Source organism: Vombatus ursinus, unplaced genomic scaffold (assembly GCF_900497805.2).
Source record: "Vombatus ursinus unplaced genomic scaffold, bare-nosed wombat genome assembly UNPS02014768.1, whole genome shotgun sequence".
In the NCBI taxonomy this organism is placed as follows: Eukaryota; Metazoa; Chordata; class Mammalia; order Diprotodontia; family Vombatidae; genus Vombatus; species Vombatus ursinus.
The window spans coordinates 6,920,064-6,944,046 of NW_020954546.1; the positions used below are offsets into that span (position 1 = coordinate 6,920,064).

At 40.8% G+C, this 23,983-nt stretch overlaps 5 non-coding genes across 5 annotated transcripts; 1 reads left to right on the plus strand and 4 right to left on the minus strand.

Annotated features, from left to right (window-relative positions):
* On the plus strand, positions 1-72 carry TRNAH-GUG. The gene has a single exon. It is a non-coding gene; the product is annotated as a tRNA-His (tRNA).
* Positions 73-4,581: 4,509 nt separating this feature from the next.
* On the minus strand, positions 4,582-4,675 carry TRNAI-UAU. Its single transcript has 2 exons — positions 4,638-4,675; positions 4,582-4,617 (listed from the first exon to the last, which is right to left on the minus strand). It is a non-coding gene; the product is annotated as a tRNA-Ile (tRNA).
* Positions 4,676-10,100: 5,425 nt separating this feature from the next.
* Positions 10,101-10,174, minus strand: TRNAI-AAU. The gene has a single exon. It is a non-coding gene; the product is annotated as a tRNA-Ile (tRNA).
* Positions 10,175-13,768: 3,594 nt separating this feature from the next.
* Positions 13,769-13,841, minus strand: TRNAV-CAC. The gene has a single exon. It is a non-coding gene; the product is annotated as a tRNA-Val (tRNA).
* A 2,710-nt stretch (positions 13,842-16,551) lies between these two features.
* TRNAI-AAU lies at positions 16,552-16,625 on the minus strand. Its single transcript has one exon. It is a non-coding gene; the product is annotated as a tRNA-Ile (tRNA).
* Between the last annotated feature and the right edge of the window lie 7,358 nt (positions 16,626-23,983).

The window sequence follows — 23,983 nt, forward strand, 5'->3', positions numbered from 1 at the left end:
GCCGTGATCGTATAGTGGTTAGTACTCTGCGTTGTGGCCGCAGCAACCTCGGTTCGAATCCGAGTCACGGCATAACAATTAGTTTAATTTTTGCCACAAGCCAATAGTTCTCTCCCAGGGAAAGTGCATCTTTTACAATCCACAGCCTCCAGACTCTTAGGTGAGATTTCTGCTACCATTATCCCGTATATGAATGCTTGGAACAGTGACTGGCACCCTGGACAAGGGTCCACTGTTAGGGTCACTTAGAGATGAGAGCAGTCGTGAAAGCAAAGTCCTTTGGAACACAGACTTAATAGGAACCAGTCCCATCTTCCAAAGAACCTGCTCCTATTGTTGGAAATGTCAGCACATGTAAAGTGGCTAACTAGCCTTTGGTGAAACCACTTGGCTGTGGCTTGAGGATCAGGCCAAGTTATAAAGTTTGAGCACTTGCTAGTTAAGTCACAGCTTACTATTTATTATAGGTTGCAGAAAAAAGGGAAACAAGCCAGGTGTGGCAACAAGCCCACCAAGTAGGTAGCTGATGGGCACCGATGTCACATCAATACAAAAAGAATTACAACAAGTGTACTCAGATAAGCAGGAATTCAAAGTCAGGGATCACTCATTCTATTGATCCCTGGCTGAAGTATTTCACCTAGACTTGTGGAGCTTAGTTTTCACAATTTTTTTAATTGTCCAGTTTGCTGGGGTTTTGTTTTTTATTTTGATCACCAGATCCTTCCAAACAAAGGTCTATCTTTTTATTTCTTTTATCTATTTATATCCTATATTTTATATCACTTATATTTCTTGACACATTAAACTTTTATAATTTGATAGTTGTTATTGAGTCGTGTCTGACTTTTGTGACCCCATTTGGGGTTTTCTTGTCAAAAATCCTGGAGTGGTTTGCCATTTCCTTCTCCAGCTCATTTGACATATGACGAAACTGAGGCAAACAGGGTGAAGAGACTAGCCCAGGGTCACACAGCTAGTAAGTGTCTGAGGCCATATTTGAACTCAGGAAGAGTCTTCCTGATTCCAGGCCAGGTGCTCTATCTATTTGACACCTAGCTGCCCCAAATAGAGATCATGGCAAAAAAAAAAAAATTGATCCTTTCAAACATTGTGGTCCATTTGCCAGTACGATTTGTCCTACTTGTAGAATACCCTTAACAGGATAACTTTAATTAGTCAGTCAATACAACTGATGGCAAACCCTGAAAAATCAAGAGAGAAGAAGGTGCAAACTTTTGGGTTGAATCTGCCCCCTTCCCTGGCTAAACTGAGTGTTCAGATATTGCTCAGCAATGCATTGTACAAGTATATTACTGACCCAGATAGTTAATCTGCTCAATAGAGACCAATATTATAAGGCCTTTAGTCCTAGTTCAACCATAATGCTAATCAGTAGTGATTGCCACTTTATTTCTTTGGACCTGAGTTGCTTCATCTATAAGAGGTAGCACTTAAAGCCCATAAACTCACTGGTCTCACCAGTTCAAATATTCCTTCATATTTTAATAACATTCCAAATAAAATCCATCCACTCTTCTTGGGTAACCAACAACTTTGAACAGATGACTCTACAAAAATCTTCATTTTCAGTGCTGACCTGTCATGCGGGATGTAGCAAATGCTACCTGACCTTGCTTTTTATCTTTTTCTGCTGACCTCCTGGCTCATCAATCAAATAGCAAACTCTTTGAGCTCAGGAACCATATTTTATACACCTTAACATACTGCATCTGCTGATGCTCATTAAATTGTTGATGGTAAGGATGATTCTGTTTTAGTTTCCTTGAATAGGATTGCCTTCACATTCCTTAATACGATTCAAGGACTCCCTAGGGGAAATGAAAAAAGTTTCATTCTAGGTAATGAATGTGGGTTTGAACTGAAGCTTCTTCAGTCAAAAAGCATACTTCATTTGTGTTGAAGTCAAGACTAGCCATTGAAATACGACGATGAGGCATTCTCTCTTCTTTCTACTTGTTGTTTAGTCATTTCAGACTCTTTGTGACCCCATTTGGGACTTTCTTGGCAGATACTGGAGTAGTATGCTATTTCCTTTTCCAGTTCATTTTACAGATGAGGAAATTGAGACAAACAGAGTTAAGTGGCCCAGGTTCACACAGCTAGTAAGTGTCTGAAGCTACATTTGAACTCAGATCTTCCTGACTCCAGGCCTGGTGCTCTATTCACTTTGCCACCTAACTGCCCCACTTTCTAATAAGTCCACTTGACACCTAGTAAACATATTTGACTCATTGTATCTTCTGTCTGTGTTTCTCAGCTGATGATCTGCATTTCCTTTCCCACATCCCCCTTTCACTACAGATAACTATTCCCTGCCTCTTTCCTGGCTTCACCCCATTTGCTCTCCATTCCAAGTCTCCCTAGGATCATGACCTTCCACCACCTGGGCCATTCTTGCCTGCTCTTCAGCACACTAGAAAAGTGAAATCCTTCAATCTCTCAGAACCCAGCTCTTCCTTTGGGGTTAAAGGAAACATCAAGGGAATAGATATTTATTAATGAATTTTATTTGTTTAACTGTAGTCGGTTACTTTTAACTCCTAAAAATTAATTTATACCTTTTGCTTTTACATAATCTTTTCTAAATATATCCCCTCCTTTCCTCAATCCAGAGAGCCATCTTTCACAACATAAAATAAAAAATAAAGAGAGGGAAGGAAATTCAGCAAAACAAATTAATTTTACCTCCATATTTAGTCCCCTTCCTCTTTGACATAAGACAGGTACATTCTCATATCTACTCTTCATTTCCAATATCAGTCATTATAATTGTACAATGCACAGTTTTGATGTTGTTCCTTCCATTTACACTGCTAAGGTCCTTGTGTATATTGTTTGTTCTTTTCTACTCACTTCACTTTGCATCAGCTCATAGGTCTTCCCTCTGACTCTTCCTTTGTTTCTAGTGCATAGTAACATTTATTATATTACATATTATATTACATTATATTATACTAACTATGTTATATTATATTAACACTGGACCCACTGGCTTTAACTGCCAGTTTTGTGGGTTTAGGTAGGAATGTCACACTGATAGATGGGTGGAAGTTTGTTTACTTCTTTCTGGCTATTTCTTCACCAACACCTTTTTCCTAGCTCCTTTGTATGTTTTCTTCCACCATTAGACTGCAACCTTCTTGAAGAAAAGGACTGTCTTGCTTGATTGTATTTTTATCTCTAAGTGTTTAGCACAGTTCCTGACATACACTTAATAAATGCTCCACTCATTTCAGTTCAAATAGACAAATGTTGAGTCCCAGAGTAAGGTTATGCCTCCGTCTCAGAGTTCTAGAGTTCCCCCTGAGGAGTTAAGAGTGGTTATCTTATGCCTTTGGCCCAAGATCCCACTGGCGTGCTTTCCAACGCCCCTCCCTCCTACCCAAGATTATCAGCTACAAATTAATTTAGTCAGGCAGACAAAATTGTTTTTCTAATGGAGTATTTGCAAAAGTGGTATAATTAGAACAGGAGATACAAAGTGTCATCCCCAAAAGTCTCTGATAGTCTTACAGAAGTGCAGAGTCCAGGGGAAAGCAGTCTTAAAGCCTAGAAAGCAAAGGGATGACCCAACTCCTGATTGCTAGAAGTCCTTTTCTTCTATTCATTCTCCTACTGAAGAAGTTCCCTTTACCCATGTTGTAGTTTCTTTGCTGAGCTCCTTGTGTGGTTGTGAATCTGTGTATAGTATGTCCTTGCCTCTCAATGCAGACTCTCCTGTCAGTCACACCAGAGATGCCCCTAGGAAGTCCAACATCCTCTGGATCCTTTGAAGATCCTCCTCCAACCCAAGGAGTGAGGGGAAAAAAAATAAAGTCAAAGCCTCTCTTCCCTCTCCTACCACCAACCCTAGGAAGTTCCTCCTTGCAGGTTTGATGAAAACACTCTCTCACTTTCTTCCCCAGCATGCAACTGACTGGAACTCCCCAATTCCAGCTAACTCTATGCTCTTATGTAGGATAGAGAGAGCATTACAAAATCCCTAAATGCAAACCTGCAAACTCATTGCAGAATCCAATGGCCTTCAAAGATTTTTCACACAGTCTAAATACTATGACTGAGATTGATTGAGCATCTTATCACTTACTAGTGGGGTGATTATTGATTTATTCAATTATCCTACTCTTCCATTCTCCCACCAGGTCTGACATTTGCTGTCCTTAGCAAATCTGAAGTGTGTTTGCCAAATCCAGGGCCCCAAATCTTATATATTCTTTAGTGACTGGGACATCTCTTTTTGAATGCCTTCTTGAATACTTGAACTAAAGAATCTTAGGAAAGGTCCACGTGACCCAGTTGGCAATTAAACTTGATAACTCACATTCTTCCAAAGTTCCAAATACATAGTGATACAATTTAACAAACCAATACCATTTTACAAAGTTCTAATAAGTTAATGTCTGTCTATCTTGCTGTTTGCAAAAGACCTTCCTCAACCCAAAACAATAAACCACAGAAAACGAATAGCCTATCATAAATCTATAACCCACCATTCACCCACAATAGCTGTTGTGGAGTAAAAATCCAAGCAGTTTTTTAAGCACGAGAAAAAACACCTGCTCCAGGTGAGGATCGAACTCACAACCTCGGCATTACTCGCTCTTGTACTGTCTTATAAGTACCGCGCGCTAACCGATTGCGCCACTGGAGCTTTCTACGCAACAAAAGGCCGAGCGAAGGTACATAAATCGGAGTTGGAATCCTTTGCTGTTTTAAAGGTAGGTTTTATGAAATGGGTTTTAAAGACGTTTTCTACTGGGTAAATATGAGTCCGTAGGGGTGCCAGGTGTATGTCTAAGTTGAAAGAATATAGGAGTTAGGATTAGGGGCGCCAATCAGAAAGCAAAGGGATATGTCTGGAGAGCCCCACCCTATTATACAAAAGTTCCTTGGCCACCAAGAAAAGCGTCCTTTTTCTGGAGCGTCAGTGGATCAAAGACACACAGCCGGATCCGCTGTATGAAACGTCTTGCAGGAAAATAGTGCGGCCACTGTCCTCAGACCACCAGCACGCTCTCTTGCAGTGTGTGGGCATTGCCATAGCAATCTGAAACTCAGGCCAGACACACACTCTGGTCTACTGGTATAGTCACAATCTCTGAGCGGAGCGACTAAAGACATATTCATGTTGCACATGAAATTCATAAGGAAATAACAGAAAAGGGACACAAGCTCACTGACCTCGGCCGAATACGCAAATATGAGTCTATTACCGCACACAGCTGAGTCATGGTTTCAGAGCTGAGCTCCTGGTCAAAGTTGGGCTCTCTGGCTCGGCCCACACAGCCAGAGGACACGCCCGGTCAGTGCCTCTGTGACTGACCGGGGAAGAAAACACAGCCCGGAGCGGGCTGGAGATAAGAACTATTTGAATGTTCAAGTCCATTCTTAAAATCACACCACCTGCTTGGACCTGGGCAGATCACTTTAACTTTTCCTGAGCGAACTACTCTCCCAGCAGGTGCAGATCTGCATTGGACTGCTCTGACTCCCCGAGGTGTCAGGAAGGTCTCAAGAGTTATACAAATTCACATTCTCTCTCTCTCTCTCTCTGTTTGTGTGTGTCTTTCTGTGTGTCTCTTTCTTTCTTTCTCTTCCTCTCCTTCTGTCCTACCCCTTCCACTTTTCATGCTTTTCTGCTTACTGCCTTTCCCTCTCCGTCTTTGTTCAAACACACAGGGGTGCACAATTCAGTGGATAATCACTTCATCTCAGAGAAACCTTGAAACAGAAAGCAAAACAAACTTTTAAAAAAACAAGAATTGGGAAACAATATTATTTTTCTCTTGAGAGAAAGGGAGAGCGGAAAATTCCTGTGGAAAAAAAAAGGAATGGAAAACCAAAAATTCACCAGTTCTGTTTTAGGCAGCATGAACAGCTCTAGACACTATAATAATTCTGTGTGACTTCATAGTTCAGTTTCACTCTCTCCCTTTTTTTGTTTTTAATCTCAGCTTTTACTTCCTTACCAGTTCTAACAGTGTTATCAAGGAATACTCGTGGTGAGAGTGGGGGATATTGCTTGGTTGCAGTCCCTTGGCAAGGGCCACCAGTGCAGAGGATCTGTCTCTCAGGGTGACTCTTCCATTTAGTCTAATGTCACACACACATACACACACACACCTGACTGCTCACTTCTGGGTCTCACCCTTAATCCACATTTGCACTCTAGGGTCTCACTTCTCCTTTCAGACTGCATAGAGGCTATTAGTCAGAGTTGCAAGGCAGTCTGGGAACTCAACTAATAAATTCCCATATGGCAATGGACATAGGTCTTCCTAAACATCCTGTTACACACAAAATGCTCACAAACTGAGTTATGAAGAAATCCTTAAAACCTTCGACAGTAACCCATCACATCTGGTATGTGCTTTGGGGGAGGAAAAGGCAATTTTAGAGGAAGTGCTGGAAAGGTATTTCACTTTCATATCTGAAGTGCCTGTCTGTGACATTCACAAGCCCAGATCTGTTGGCAAGGCAGGGCATGCCTTGGGCTTTCGTAGCACTTTTACCTGCAGCAACTTCCTAGTGGTGATCATCTCCTTAAAGAAACTGACAGGTAATCTCCGGCTTTACTTTGCACCAGCTGTTCTGCTTGGTTTCTATGGCACCATTCTTCCCCCAGGATAAGCTCATCAGCAGAAATCTCCTCATTCTGGGGATTGCTTCAGCTTTGGTACTCAACACCTCCTTAGCACCCTCAGTTGCCTCTCCCCTCTTGTTTGGAGGTCTGGAGGCCAGAGCAAAAACCCCCAAGGCCTCCCTTTATTGAAAGCTCAGAATTTCCAGCCCCGTCTACATTTCCCACCAGCTGCTTTGGTTGGTTTCCACTCTATTAACATCATGCACCTGCCTCCGGTACCCTCTTGCATTCTCCCAGCCCCTGCTTTTCAGCTTCTTTTTGGATATGGCCTCCCTCTGTTAGAATAAGAGCTCCTTGAGGGCAGGGACTGTCTTTCTTTTTTCTTATTAGGGCCTGGTACATAGAAGAGTTCATCCCTGTGAATCACCTGACATTTACATTTTTTTAAACTAATTTTTCTTGATAACTAAGTCCTATCTAGGTCACATTTGATCTGTGAAGCAGCTAATTGGAAGAAGTCTGACACCTTTCACAGCTCATCAGTCTCTTCTCTTCATTGCCACCATTCCTGTCTTGCACAGGAAACCCCAAACACTCTGTTCAAATTTGTAGTAGGTGAGGGCCAGCCCTAGACAGGAGTTTGCAGAGGGCCAGTGTCCTCTACTAAGAAAAAAAGAAGTGGTGAAAGCAGGCAAAACAAAGTTTACCAGAACAAAGAAATGCTTACCCACAGTGGTCTTTCCCTTCACACACAATAGTGTGGGAGAAAGGGAGCAACAGAATCAATCCATCAATAAACATTTATCAAGCACCTACTATGTGCCAGGCACTGTGCTAAATACTGGGGAATGTGAAAAGAGGCAGAAGGGGTAAGAGATGCTTGAGGATAGGGAAGTAGCAGGTGATGCTAGGAAGCTATACAAAGCTACCATGTTCATCCTCTTGCTGTCTGGAACAGGTTGGGGGGGCAGGGAGAAGAAAATGCCTAGATCACTCTACATACAACTCACTTCTGCTCCTCCCCGCTGCTGCTTCCCTAAGGTGAGTTAATGTCCCTTTTCATATGATTAGAATTCTAAGAAAATAGTTACTGTTTTTGATTGTGACAAGCTGTAGTATGCAAGAGTGATATGGATGTCATTATTACCTGTTTTATAATTTTGGGACAAATGTCTATTTAATCACAGAGAGAAAATGAGAATTTGATTACTCATCATGAACTAAAGTTGGACCATTCTGAGAGAGGACCCAGAGTTTGAATCCAGAAAGAGGGGAGAGAGAGGTAAAAGAACAGATTTCATAATTGTAACAGTTAAGGTTGAGGCTGGAAGTGATGGATATTACAGTTGCTGTTAAGAAATAAGTTCAAGTAAGGGGAGTAATTTGAAAGCAGAGAAGTCACTTAGTATATTGACCAGTTTGACTGAGACCATCATGTTCAGTGAAGTGTTAGGTAAGCACAGAATGGATCATCTCAGTTTAGCAGTGGAGCTATCTGTTCAACATAGAAGCTATGTTCATCAAGGAATTTTATGAATTGTTCCTGAGACAGAAAGATAACACTGAGGTTTATTGTCCTGGACCTGTTAGTTACCCTCTAGCGAATAGGTTTTCCTAACCCATGTGTTTCCTTGGCACATTTCTGTGTATACTAAGCCATCTCCATAGACATAGACAGATACTGAGAACATTGGTGAGAGAGGTGATCCAAGTTTATTCATGGATTATGTTATAGTTACTATTTCTGTATTTACTTTAATATATAAGTACTTGTGATATTATTATTTTGTTAGGTAAACAGTTATATTTAAGATCTAAAATTGTCATTACTGTGAGTAGCTGGTTTTGAGTAAATGAAAAGATATGAGTCAGGGCTCCCAAGCTGAAGTGGTAAGGGACATGTGACAATAAGGTTACCCCTAGGACCCTGGGAGAGTTTGGGTGTAAACATGTGGTAATGATCCTTCTCTGAGAAATTAGCCCTGAGTGAGAGTAGAATGGAGTGAGTAAATATGCCCTATATGAGAGATGTAAGGTGCTATAGTGTGGAGTCACTTGGAAATGATTGGGATACTTGAAGGTGAGGAAGAAACAGGCATTGTAGAGTAGCTGATGTCTGAGGTCCCAGTTTCTAGCTTGGTATTGGGACGTCTCAGGATTCCTTACCACACTCCTTCCACCAAGGTACTTAGCGCTCCAGTGAGCTGAAGAATCTGACTTCCTTCTGTTCTTATTCTTATTTCGCCTGTTAGCCTTCTGAATCCTGCCTTGGCCATCTAAGTTGTCTCCTGGCATCTCCAATTCAGCATGCAAAAATAGAATTCATCATCTTTTCCCCAAAACCTTTATCTTCTTTCAAATTTCCCTGTTATGGTTTTGGGGACTATTATTGTCCCAGTACCCAGGCTCCCAACCTGGTATTAGCCTTAACTCCTCACCCTAATTAACTTCACATATCCAATACACTGCCAAATCTCATCACGTCTATGCCTGTTCTCTCTCACAGAAGCCCTCTCTCTTCTCTCCTCTCACACAATCCGACACGCTTGTTCAGATCTTCATCACCTCTCACCTGCACAACAGCAATCGCTATTTAATTAATGCAAAGGCCTCAATTCTCCCCCCGATCCCATCCCCCCTCCATTCAGCTGCCAAAGTGATTTTCCTAAATTTCTGATCTGACCATGTCATCCTCCTATTCAATCAACTCCAGCAGATCCTTGTTACCTCCAGGATAAAATATAAGTTCCTATCTTTCACATTTAAAGCTCTTCATAGTTTGTGCCCTCCACTGGCTTCCTTACCGTTCCTCAAATTGGCCACTCTGCTTACTTTGTGGTCCCTTTGTACTGGCTGTCTCCCATAACTGGAATGATTTCTTCTTCAACTCTGAGGCTTGGTTTACCTGGCTTTCTTCAAGACTCAGCTCCAATCCCACTTTCCAATAGGATGCTTTTCCTGGTTCCCTCCTCCCCCCAGGTCCTAATGCCTTCCTCTTTGAAATGATCTTGCATCTACTCTGTATATATCATGTTCTTAGTTATTTACACGTTGGAATATAAACTTGAGAGTAGGATTTTTTTTCTTCTTTTCTTCTTATCCCAAGTGCTTAGCACGTTATTGGTACACAATTTTTAATAAATGTATTTTGGCTATCACCTGGAAATATGAAAGGCATACTATTTTCGGTGTTATGATAAAATTGTTGAGATGTATAAGGTAAAAAACACGCTCCTATAACCGTCCACTGTAGACTGCCTTCTTTCGTTGGATAAGTATCTGCACTCAAGAAGCCCAGATCCATTAGGAATATAGACGTATGAGATATACTCCGGTCCCTACACGTGCAAGACAACACACATAAGCACATGGTTAACGAGGACTCTTAGTATTCCAAGTACATTTAGAGGTTCATAAGAAACTGCTTGAATGACTTCGTTTGAGTTTCTTCATGAAAACCTCAGTCAGCTACCCAGCGAGCTCCAAAACATCTTGGCCCGTACGGGGATCGAACCCGCGACCTTGGCGTTATTAGCACCACGCTCTAACCAACTGAGCTAACCGGCCAACATACGTAATTCTTCTATGAAAATTACATTAAAAGGAAAAACATTTTGGCTGGACGTTTAGGATACAAAGCCCGGAAAAACTTGAGAGAACAACATCGGATTTCTGCTTTCCCTCTCCACCGGCAACTGAACAGAACTTTGCTCAGAATTTACTGCAAGACATGTGTCCGACACCCGGAGTTTCTCGCTCTTTTGCTGTTTACTTACATTTTGTAGTGGATTTACAACTGCTTTCCGGACTCTGTCCCTGCCCTGCCTTAGGGGAACAGACAACTTGGTCTGGAAGCCGAATCACCCGCATTCCACTCCCACCTCATGCGCTTCTAACAGCCTCGCCCCATGCACGCTTGCACAAAACACAGCACCAATCTCCAGCCCGCGCCCACTCACGCTCTCGCCCAGAGGCCACTCTCTCTTCCACCCTCCATCCACTCTTGAGCACCAGCTGGGAGTTGTTTGGGTTCTGACCGATTACCCGGGAGCCTGCGAGGCAGAACGCCAATGACCAAACAGGGTCTTAGCAGAGAGAGATGGATGAAACTAATGAGGCAGCACTTCAGAGCCAACTCTTCGCTGCCTTTCTGTGTTGTTTTCACCTCATTAGCATTCTTTTCTAATCCGCAGACCCCCCGGAGGGAAGCTCACTTCCCTTTTGATTGGATCGCCTTTGGCCCCGGCCTCAGTCACAGCCAACTCGAGAAATCAAAGGGAAACCTATTGGGGAAAGCCGGGAAATGGGCGAGAGAAGAAATTTTAGAGAAGTGACCTAGAGATTGGAGAGCAACGTGTCTGTGATTTTTGAACAGAAGTGGAGAGGAGGGGAGAACGGGATTATGGTGGAAACAGAGACAAAGGGCACGAGAGACAGAGACAGGGACAGACAGAGAGAGGGAGGGGGAAGGGGAGAGGGAGAGTGGGGGAGAGGGAGACGGAGAAAATTCCTCTGTCTCTGTGTGTCATCCTCCGTCTTTCTCTTCCTGTGTCTGTGTCTCTACCTCTGTCTCTTTCTGTGTCTCTTTCATTTCGTATCTCTCTGTGGGTCTCTTGCGCTCTCTGTCTGTTACTGTCTCATCTCTCATTTTTCTTGTCTGGCTTCATTTTAACAAAGAAGCGATTACTGCTGTAAGCCGAGTAGGAAGGCGACAACAGTCTACTCTTACTACCCAGATCCACCTGAAGCCATGAACACATGGCCCTGTTATTGCTTCTTTCCCTGTGGTATCTATTCTTTTTTTTCCTCACTTAATCGTATCTTATTTTTTCTAATTACATGTAAAGATAGTTTTCAGCATTCACTTTTATAAGATTTTGAGTTCCAGGTTTTTTTCTCCCTCTCCTCCCCCCTCCCCAAGACTGCAAGCAATTCGATATAGGCTATATATATACATGGTTAGCCAGATTTTTACTGAGCCAATCTCTAACCTGAGAATGCTGGGAGCCTCACAAAGCAGGCCTAGAGACTGGAGTGCCAGCAATCAAGTAGTTTAATTAATCAATTTCAGTGTGAGGAATGTTCTTTTAGCTGAAGTAAAAGCACAGGTTATATACTTAAATCACAACTGGGGAAGGGGTGGGGGGGTGGATTCAGTCAATTAGTGGTTTCCCAAGAGAAACCCCTAGGTCTCACAGTACAACAATTCTGGAGTCAAGTCTTTGGGGGTTGTGATCACCTCCCCTAAAGTACAGAACCAGAGTTCAGGGAGGGGAACAGGTTCTTCAATCTTTGATTCGCTTCATGTAGGGTCCAGTGATTGTGAACCTTGTCAGAGTTTTGAATAATCAGTCTAAGCTGCATTATGACCTCAGATTCCTAAGCCAGAGAGGCTTGAGAAAACTAAGTTATTAGGATATTCATTACATGTATTATATTGATTAATATGAAAATTACAAATTCCTTTCTCAACATGTACAATCATATTGAACAAGTGGTATCTATTCTTTTCTGCCTTAGGTGGAATATTGGAGATTGAAGAATTAGACTGGCTTTGTGATCTTGGAAAGGTCAGGAAAGCGCCAGGTACTAGGGCACTCGTCAGAGTAAACTGTCAAGTCCCTTGAAGATTTAAAGTTCCCTGACCTAATCCAGCCCATCAGTGAATCAGCAATGAAACTACTGGTGTCTTGAAACAAAGAAGTGACTTTGTCCATTGACTATGCTGCTTATGATATGGAAGTAAACTTAAGTTTGAGTCATTTCCCCAGGGACTGAGGAGGTATGGGAGAATGTGCTCCCTGGTGTTGAGGGATTTGTATTTCTATTCTTATTCTATCTTCTTTGTAAGTATCCCTTTGTAAAAAGTAACTGATGTTAATTGATTAAATGATACTACTATGCTAATCACTGAGTCTATTGATGATATAAGTTAGATATTAACTGCCACTCGGTGACTGCTATTGGGCAAAACACACTGGAATGGAGGCCCCAACTGACAGGATTTGCAGTGTATACCAAGCCCTCATGGGTACCTCCTAGAACACTAAAAGGAGTAAGAGATAGTTATTTATCCTTACTCAGGCAGCACCGTTAGTGGAAGTGTTCAAAATAAGATACAAACTGAATTGTGATCTGGTTAAGAAATATTATATGTGAATAATTTTTAAAAATCTTTTTTAAAGACACTAGACCAAGTCTAGAGGAAGGAGGAACAAGATTCAAGAGGACAACGTTTGTCGCAATTAGTTCATCTTCCTATCCCTCCAGAAAAAAGGGGCAAACTCCTTCAATACAAAGATGGGCATGGCAGTTTGCCCCTTCAGTCTGGTAGGTTATGTATCACCTAGTATGCATACATGTATACATACATATGTATATGTATGTATATGTATGTGTGTGGATCTCACTCCCCCCATACTTGGGGTGTTCCTCTGACTTGAGGGTTTGCCAAGCCCTATTCAAGGCTGCTCATCTACCTTTGGTGCCCACCTGTCATCCAGCTCTCACCTGTGGCTCCAAGAAACGGTGGCCTGCGCAGTGGCCACACCCCGTACGACAGTCTCGGCAGATGGGCTAAACCAGATTGAGAGTAACTGAGGGACCTCAGGCCTGTTGGTAAGTTAGAGGGATGTCTACCCCAAACACATGAAGACTTCCCCCGGCGGAATGGACAGATGAGAACAATTTGTTCCAACGGCCATGAATGCAGCTGAAGCAGGCACTGTGGATCGCTTAGAGCTTGGTTAGACATCGAAGATGGCAAGGTCGTCCGCTGTATCCTGGGCTATCAACAGTCGTCTTGAATTTTGTCCTGCCATTGGACTTCCTTGATGAAGGGAGAGTGAGGCTGATGACATTACTCAAATGCTGCCTCACTTAAACCCAATTTACGAGCAAGTCAAGAAATCACCCATGATGTCACCGGTCCTCTTCAAAAACGGACAAACAACAATATACACACACTGACATTTATCTCTATTTTTATCTTACAATTTACTGAAATGATACAAAGGTACATTTAGATACAGTTTGAGGGATGAGAGAAGCATGTCTGCCTCCCATACGGGGATGCAACAAAGCGTTATTCCTTTGCTATTTTTGCCTGGCGAAGGTGCAGTGGCGCTCTATGGGGTCGGGCAAGGAATAAAAGTTTACGACTGTTTCCGCCCGGTTTCGAACCGGGGACCTTTCGCGTGTGAGGCGAACGTGATAACCACTACACTACGGAAACCACCTACTACAGGAGGACTATTACCCCTTAAAAATTCACTTCCGTGGGAAATGTACATATTTATATGTAAATATAACTACGGGAGTTGTAAATATGGAAAACATAGTATATTGAACACTAAACTGTACAGTATTGTCACCACTGGCTCCAAGAAACATCGCCCGTGAGCGAAAGCCTCACACTTGAAGCTCCATCTCAGACACGAAGAAAGCTCTTTCGTTTAGCTCTTGCTTGCCCCTGAAACTTTCGCTCTGTTCTGCTCCCCTCTCCACGCCCGTCCAGTTCTCTGCCTCTCTGGCGGTTTCTCCTGAAGCTTCTTCTTCAGCCACTTTCCAGGATACATTTCTCAGACCACCACCCGTTACTCTACATAATCATCCCATCCCTGATACAGGACGGTGCTGGCTGAGACTTCCCAGCTATGGACTTGCTCCAAGTCTCTCTGCCTCGGACCAGAGTTTTCCAGGTTACAAAACTGTTGCCTCCCACAGGGGAGCAGAAATCTCGATACCCACCGAGATGGTGTTCGTTCCTATTGTTGTCATTTTAGGAAAACGTCCCGCCCCCTCCAACCCCAAATAGACTGGAAGGCCTTCTAAGATGGCAGATGCTTTCTCTTGCTCCTCTGTCTATGCTTAGTGACTCTCCTTTGCAAAAAAAAAAAAAAATCGCTCAATGATCGTTGATGATGAAGAAAGAGAAATAACATAACTCTTGGTGTGCTGATAAAGGTTTGACAACGGGCTGGGGGAAGGTGGGGGAATGTATGCAATTAAGCTTAATTAATTAATTAATGTATGCAATTAAGCTTAACCTGCATTATTACCATTTTCTCCAACACTTCATTGTCTAGACAATCAGTAAAACAAAAAAAAAAAAAAATCAAGCGCTGATTTCTATCATTTGGTGATTTCGAGATGTAAATGCTCACACCGAAAATTTAACAATTGGTTCCCTCTAGTCGGTGAATGGTTCCAGCATACTTCTGGATGCCACCACCACCTCCCACCCCCACTGTTGTGAGCAGACCCGGACTTAAAATCCATTGTTCTGGAGAGTCTTTCTTCGGGTTCACCTTCAAGAGCTACCTCTTTCTTCTCCATCTCTCTATTCTCATCCACAGCCTCACCCACCTCCTATTCCTGTTGTCTCTGGAAAACCCCCACACCTCTCTCGAGTCCTGCCAAAAAGAAACTCAGGCTTCCTGTATGAGAAAGGCCAAGATGTCTCAGCCCCACGAATAGCTTGCCAAAGGGAAGAGTCTAAAAACAGAGAGTGTACTAGGATGTGTCCATCCTTCCCCAATCATGCAGTTTTCAATCAGGACAGACTGAAATCTGGCCTTGGCTACTACAGCTTCTGGGAACTTCCCAGAGCCAATGCACAAGCAAGCACTTCAGAAACTCTGGTCACATCAGCCATTCTTGTCTACAGTCCAAGTCACTCTCAGGCTACACTCATTGTAGACTCAGTCAGAAAATCAAGCATTTATTGAGAGCTTCCTATGTTCCAGTTACTGTGCTAAGCGCTGGTGACACAAATAAAAGCAAAAAGAAAAGCCAATGCTCCCAAGTAGCTTACAGTCTAATAAGAGAAGATGATTTATAAAAGGGGAGCTGTAAAAGGAGGAGGAGGGAGAAAGGAAGATGCTGTATGGGGGCATGGCAACTAAGCCCAGAATGTGAGGGATGGCTAGTCAAGACCTTCCCTCAAAACTGAGGTTCCAGGAAGAATTTTGCAAGTGGAGAAAGGGTCCACAGGAGCAGAGCAAGGAGACTGCAACTGAGGCATGGTGGCCTACTCTGACGAAGCAAGGATGGTCACTAAGAAAGGAAACAAGCATTTATTTATGAAGGTCCTACTATGTGTCAAGTGGGAGCAACGGAGTGGATAGAGTGCCTAACCTAGAGTCAGGAAAACCTGAGTTCAAATATGGCCTCAGTATGACCCTGGACAAGTCATTTAACCTTGTTTGCCTCAGTTTCCTCATCTGTAAAGTGAGTGACAAACCACTCCATTATCTTTGCCAACCCCAAATGTTTTCAGGAAGAGTTAGACTCGACCAAATAATAAATGTGTCATGTACCTTCCTTTTAAAAATGTTATCTTGCTTGATTCTCACAAGACACCTGGGAGATAGGTGCTATTAGGATTCCCATTTTAAAACTGACAGAAATAAAGCACACAGCTGGTATCAAAGGGTTTATCTGGACTTCAGCTTCATCCTGACTTCAAGACACTGTTCAAAAGAAGAAATTGAATACAAATATAGCTATATTTTTCTGATAATACTTTCATTTCCTTCTCCACAACACTCAATCACAGTCACTGAGTCTGAATTGAAAGTGACTTCAGAGGCTACACAATCCAATTAACCTCTACTTGAACAAGAAGCCTCCCACCAAAATACTGGAAGAGTCGTCACCCACTACTGTATTTGAGTACCTAGAATTGTTAGAAAGTTCTTCCTTAATAGATTTATTGTCCCCCAAAGGTTTGCTCAAATGGTATCATTCTGTTTTCTTCTGCACCATAAGTAAAATAAGAACAAAGTCCAATACCCCAGATGAATAAGGCGGGGAAAAGATTGCATTCCCAATTTCCCATAGACTGAAGCCAGTTGATACGAAATGCGAGCTTAAAACGCGAGTACATCGAGACACAACATATGGCTTTCGAACAAATCGTGCAGGAGGGCTTTAAAACTAAGTGGCCCGTACGGGGATCGAACCCGCGACCTTGGCGTTATTAGCACCACGCTCTAACCAACTGAGCTAACCGGCCGCCTTACAAGCTACTTTCTACGTCTTATTAAGAGTACTATAAAGAAATTTCAATATGACAGTTAAAACTATGTATTCATTGTTGCCTCAGATAAAGTTATTTCCGTAGCTAAGGATATGCTCTGCGATTCCTTAGACCTCTCTCAGCTGTCTCTCAACACAACACTCTATTCACAAATCACGAAGTCAGGAAGTACCAGTAAAACAGAACCCTCTCACTTACAGTTGCAACTGCTTTCCGGAGTCTGGGCCTCTCTCAGCTGACAGTTAACAAGTCCGACTGCAGACAGACGGCTGATTCCGAAATTAATCGTTTTGTTGTTGTTGTTGTTAAAGATGTAGTTAATTTAATTTTTCATGATGTTCACTGCTGGTTGTCTTTCAATTATTTCCCTATTAAAGAAAATACTCTGATGCATATTCAGGCAAAAATTATAGGATCACTTAGAGCTGGAGGGGGACCCGGCAATAGTAGAATTACAGGAACTGAAAGTGATCTAATACAACTTTCTCATTTTATATATGTATGTCTGTCTATCTATGTACCTCCCTCCCTATCTACTTATTTTTTACAATAAATATTTCTCTCTTTTTTTTGCAAATGACATCTGATTATCAAGTATTTTGTTCCTTTCCATTTCAACCACCCCCTCCAAAAAAACTGGGACAAGAAAAAAGAAAAACGAAAAAAAAAAAGCATTGTAACAAATAAGTATAGTCCAGCAAAACAAATCTCATATTGACCATTTCCAAAAATATGCATCTCATTTTGCATGTTAGTTTACCATTTCAAAGTCAGGAGGTAGGTAGTTTCATCATTAGTTCTGTGAAATCATGATTGATTATTTTGTTGATTGGAGTTCTCAAGTGTTTCAAAGTTGTTGGTTTGTGCAATGTTGTTTATTGTATAAATGATTCTCCTGGTTTTGTTCACTTCTTTCTGCATCTATTTACAGAAATCTTTCAGGTTTCCTTGAGACCATTTCTTTCATAATCTCTATTAGTATAATACTAATAATATAGTAGAATAGTTAAATATAGTTTAATAGCACAATAATAATAATACTAGCTAGCATTTACACAGCACCTACTATGTACCAGGCACTTTACAAATATTACCTCCTTTGATCTTCACAAAAACCCTGGGAAATAGGTACCATAATTATCTCTATTTTACAATTGAGGAAACTGAGGCAAACAGAAGGTAAATGACTTGCCTAAGATCACACAAGTGGTAATTGTCTGAGGGTGAATTTTAATTCAGATCTTGCTGATTTTAGGCACAACACTCTATCCTCTGCACCACTTAGCTATCTTATCCACTATATTTATATACCATAATTTTTTCATCCATTTTTCAGTTGATAGGCACCAATTTAGTTTACAAAAGAGTTGCTACAAATATTTTTGTACACTATCTGTACTGGCTAAGAAACAGAGTGGTGGATCAGTGGAATAGATTAGGTTCACAAGACACAGTAGTAAATGACCACAATAACCTAGTGTTTGATAAACCCAAAGACCACAGCCTTTGGGATAAGAACTCATTATTTGACAAAAAATGCTGGGAAAACTTGAAAACAATAGGGCACAAACTAGATATAGACCAACATCTCACACCAAATACCAAGATAAGGTCAAAATGAGTACATGATTTAGACATAAAGGGTGGCACCATAAACAAATTAGGAGCTCAAGGAATAGTCTACCTGTCAGATCTATAGAGAAAGGAAGAATTCATGACCAAACAAGAGACAAAGAGCATTACAAAATATAAAATAGATAATTTTGATTATGTTAAATTAAAAAGCTTTTGCACAAGCCAAACCAATGCAACTAAGATTAGAAGGAAAGCAGAAGGCTGGGAAACAATCTTTACAGTCAGTGTCTCTGATAAAGGCCTGATTTCTCAAATATATAGAGAACTGAGTTAAATTTATAAAAATACAAGCCATAACCCAATTAATAAATGGTCAAAGGATATGAACAAGCAGTTTTCAGATAAAGAAATCATGAAGAAGTACTCTTTTGAATAGGCAATTCTATTTTTCAGCTTGCCTATTTTTGAGTAGGGAGTATCTAATTTTCTAAATCACTTTTGATTAGAGACATACAAATCAAAACAACTCTACCACCACATACCTATCAGATTGGCTAATACGACAAAAAAGGAAAATGATAAATGTTGGAGAGGATGTGGGAAAAGTGGGACACTAATGCACTGTTGGTGGAGTTGTGATCCAACCATTCTGAAGAGCATTTTGGAACTATGCCCAAAGAGCAACCAAACTGTCCATACCCTTTTGACCAGCAATACCACTACTAGGTCGGTATCCCAAAGAGATCATAAAAAAGGGGGGAAAACCTACCTGTGCAAAAATATTTTAGCAGCCCTTTTTCTGGTGGTAAAATATTGGAAATGGAGGGGATGTCCATCAATTGGGGAATGGCTACTTGAACATAATGGAATACTATTGTGGTACTCGAACATAATGGAATACTATTGTGCAATAAGAAATGATGAGCAGGCAGATTTCAGAAAAATCTGGAAAGACTCATATGAACTGTTGTAAAGTGAAATAAGCAGAACCAAGAAAACTTTGTATACAGTATCAGCAACATTGTGTGATGCTCAACTTTAAACGACTTCGCTCTTCTCAGCCTCACAATGATCTGAGACAAATACAAAGGACTCATGAAGGAAAATGCTATCCACGTCCAGATAAAGAACTGATGGGCTCTGAATGCAGATGGAAACACACTTTTTTCACTTACTTGATTTTTTTCATATTTTTTCTTTTGATCTATTTCTTCTTTCACAACTGTGATTCATGGAAATATGTTTTACATAATTGCATATCTATAACCTATGTCAAATTGCCTACCATTTTATAAAGAGGGGAGGTGAGGGAGGGAGAAAATTTGAAACTCAAAATCTTGTAAAAAATGAATGTCAAAAACTGTCTTCAAATGTAATTGGGAAAAATAAAATATCCTTTAAAAAACAAATAAATAATTTTGTACATATAAGACTTTTTTCTCTTTCTTTGATCTCTATGCACAGTCCTAGTAGTAGTATAGCTGAGTTAAAGTGTATGCATAGTTTAGTACGTTTTGTGGGCATCGTGACAAAAGAATGCCTATTACCAATTCACAGTTTCACCTACAGTTTATCAGGGTGGCTGTTTCCCCACAGCCCCTCCAACATGTGTCATTTTATTTTTTTTGTCAACTTTGCCAATCACAAAGGGGTTTGAGATGAAATCTCTTAGCTACTTTAATTTGCATTTTTCTAATTATTTGAAACATTTTTTCTTATGACTATAGCTAGCTAGGATTTCTTGCCTTGAAATTGCTTATTCATATCCTTTCACCATCTATGTTGGTTGATTCCCTAAGGTACTCTTTTTTAAGTCTTATTGATGTATTTTGTTTTTACATTACATTTACAAGTTACTTTTTTAACAGCAAGTCTTTCAGGGTTAAGTGACTAGTCCAGGGTCACACAGCTAGTAAGTGTCATGTGTCTGAGGTCGGATTTAAACTCAGGTCTTCCTGACTCCAAAGCCGGAGCTCTATCTACTATGCCACCTAGCTGCCCTCTATATTATCTTTTAAAAAAAAAATTTTAAAAAGAAGCAACAATTTTGTTTCTTCCTAAGTGCATCATTATATTATTTACAAAAATTGATGATTTGTGGGGTTTTTTTTGTCTATACTTGCTCCGAGAAAGACAACTAAAACTATAGATTAGGAAATTGCTGCTGTGGGACTTGTGGCCACTCTATTGTGGCATGAACTGAATTCAATTTAGTTAAGAGTCTCCCTCAGAGACTTCTCCCTTCCCTCAGTTCTGAATGTAGAGGGCAGCTGATTAGCTTTCCAGGCCTGCATTGCTAAGCACAAAGACCCTTTTTGCTCCCTGCAATCAAAAAATCACTGGTTGCCTCATTTCCAATGTCTGTGTTTGTTCTCCAAACTTAACAACCTTACAGAGCTAGTTGTCAGTACTTTCTAAATTGAACAAAAAATTATGAGCAAGAGAAATAAAGACCATCGAGGATGCTTTATAATCTGAACCTGAGTTCCTCTGGACCAATTATTTCTTTTTTTTATAATTAATTTGTTTATTTTTAGTTTTCAACATTCACTTTGGTAAAATTTTGAGTTTTAAATTTTCTCCCCCTCTCTCTCACCATGCCTCCCCAAGATGGCAAGCTATCTGATACAGGCTCTACTTATACATTCATATTAAGCATATTTTCCCATTAGTCATGATGTAAAGAAGAATTAGAACTGATGGGAGAAACCACAAGAAAGAAGAAACAAAACAAAACAAAAGGGGATCAACTATTATGCCTCTATCTGCATTCAGACTCCATAGTTCTTTCTCTGGATGTGGATAGCCTTTTCTATAGTGAGTCTTTTGGAGTTGTCTTAGATCCATGCATTGCTGAGAAGAGCCAAGTCTATCAAAGTTAGTCATCAAATAATGTGGCTGTTACTGTGTACAATGTTCTCTTGGTTCTGCTCACTTCACTCAACATCAGTCCATACAAGTCTTTTCAGGTTTTCCTGAAGTCCACCTGTTTATCATTTCTTATAGCACAATAGTATTCCATGACATTCATATACCACAACTTGTTCAGCAGTTCCCCAATTGACGGACATCTCCTCAATTTCCAATTCTTTGCTACCACAAAAAGAGCTGCTGTAAATATTTTTGTACATGTGGGTCCGATTATTTCTTAATGAGTCAAATCGCCACAAACAAGAACCAAAGAGAAGAGGTGCTTAGATCTGGATTCCTCTGTTTCCATCTCTCCAAGCAATGCTAGGTGAAGGTCACAGCAAAATTTTGAGGCTAATATCATGAACTAACCCTGAAATCTCTGCTACACTTTCCAAGTTTCATAACTAAGTTGGTTACTTCATGACATCCAAACATAATTACCTCCACGCAAAAACCAATTCCGTCATTTCAGTAAACAAAGTTATTAGATAATGGTTTACAATGATTCATTTCACCATCTCTGTTCTCCAATCTACTGTCTGGTATTGGCCTTTAATTGCTTCACTTGTGTCTTGTTTTATAAATCTTAAAGCAATATACAAAGATGAGTTTCTTCTATTATTCCTAACAAAATTGGTTATGGTGTAAACCAGTTGATGGGAAGTGATTGAAGATTAGAGAGATGGAGTGGGGTTGGGATGATAAAGGGAACAATCTCCTGGCAAAGATGGGAGAGGATGGGAGCAAGTGGTTTGCTTTTGCAAGAAAGAGAGCTAGATCTTCATGTAAAGCAAGATGAAGAAAAAGACAGTGAGGGAAGATATTAGAGTGATAGGAGATGAAGAGGACACAAGAGGGAAAGATTGATGTATCAAAGTTCTGTTTAAAGGGTGAGGGAGGGGTTACCATGAAAAACTTGAGGAAAGATGAAAAGATTTGAAATGACTGCTGGGGTGAGATGGAAAATCAATTAGGGAGGTATGAAATTACCTTAGCACACTGAGGTCTTACTTGAAATTATGTAACTTCAATTTGTAGCCTACTCAGTCAGCACAGGCTCATGATTTTTTCCAACTTCCTTCAGCAACAGGAGAAAGTTCAATAGTTGTTAAGAGGTCCATTAAAGAAGGCAGATGAGATAGAGCACCGGCCCTGACGTCAGGAGGACATGAGTTCAAATCTGGCCTAGCACCAAACACTTGACACGTACTAGCTGTGTGACCCTGGACAAGTCACTTAACCCTAACTGCCTAAAAAAAAAAGGGCAGATGAAATAATCTAAGATTGGGAGTTAGCTAGTTGTAACTGGCAGTAGGACAAGTGAGCAAGGAATTTGTCTGTAGAGTTGAATTGATTCAATAAGTGGTCAAGGTAAGGAAGGTAGGAAAGTGTAGCCAGCAAAATGATGCAGACATGGGAAATAATGGAGGGTTGAAGGCACTAGAGATTATGAGGATGAAAAACAGGATTAGGAATCATAAAGCACAGGGAAATATGGAATGATAAAAGATTAGGATCAGATAAAGGAATTTCAGAGTTTATGAACAGATTGTAAAACTTGTGAGTCAGTCAGTCAATAGGCATTTATTGAATGTCTATTTTGTGCCAGGCACTGAGGATACAAAGAAGGGCAAAAGACAGTTCTTTCCCTCAAGGAGCTCACAATCTAATGGGCAATGTTAAGATCAAGGTTAAGATATATGTATGTATGTATGTATGTATGTATACACACATGCAAGCACACATATACATATATGTATGTGTGTATATGTGTGTGTTGATATGTTGAAGTCTCCTAATATGAAGGTAGGAGTTGAGGTGGACAGGAAAGACTGTGATCCAACTGAAATAGTTGAGGAAGGAGAATTTGCTAGAGATGGATAGATAATTACCATTCAGAATTGGATTGAATGATAAATCTATGTTGCATAAACATCAAAGGAAGTGATGTTTTCTGAGTGATGGTAGTAGAGGAAGTGCCTAGAATCGATCATAGGAAGCAAGGAATATGCCGATTTCCTCATCATGACCAGTATGAGTGAAAATCCAACCAATACTGAAAATGTGATCTGGGGTGCTGTGTCATCATGAGGGAGCAAAGGTATGAATGTTAGGTTTATTCCAAATCACTGGGATGGAGACAGTATGAAGGTGTGGGGATAAGTTAACCAATAAGGAATGAATCCAGCAGAATATCCATGATTAGAAAGAGGTCCATTGAAGGAGACAGGTGATTAAACTGTTCATGTTCCTCCCTTAAGGTCTAATCTTGTAGCAGGTGTTGAGGTCCCAGGGGATTGGTCCAAGATATGGTTCTCCAAGCACAGGAGTAAACCAGAAGGAGATTGTGAAGAAAAATAGCTGCAGATTAACTGACCAGTAGATTTATTGCCCTGTTCCTACTTCACTCTCTGGGCTCAATTGTGCTAGTTCTAGATTTATACACTGTGACTCAGGAGAGGTGAGAAAATTTCTCACTAGGATTTCATCTTGATCTTCCTACTGCCATCTGCTTAAGATAAGCATATCACATACCTTACTGAAGTCTGCAGTATCAAGACTGAGATATGACCCTCAGCTCCTGTTGTAACTAGCTAGTTCCCTGCTCTTCTTCATAGACATATCAGTACCTTCCCTTTCTGCTGTTTTCTGATATGGCCTGTTTCCTGATATGGCCATCCTTATCTTCTCCTTCTGCCATCTCTTTTCTGATATGGAAATCCTTATCTTCCCACACATGTCTCTGTAAAATTCCACTGTACCTGTTCTGCTTTTGTATTCAGATCCTGTATGAGGTAGCTGAAACTGGTTCTCTGGACTCATTGACCTATTGGTTATCATTCAGT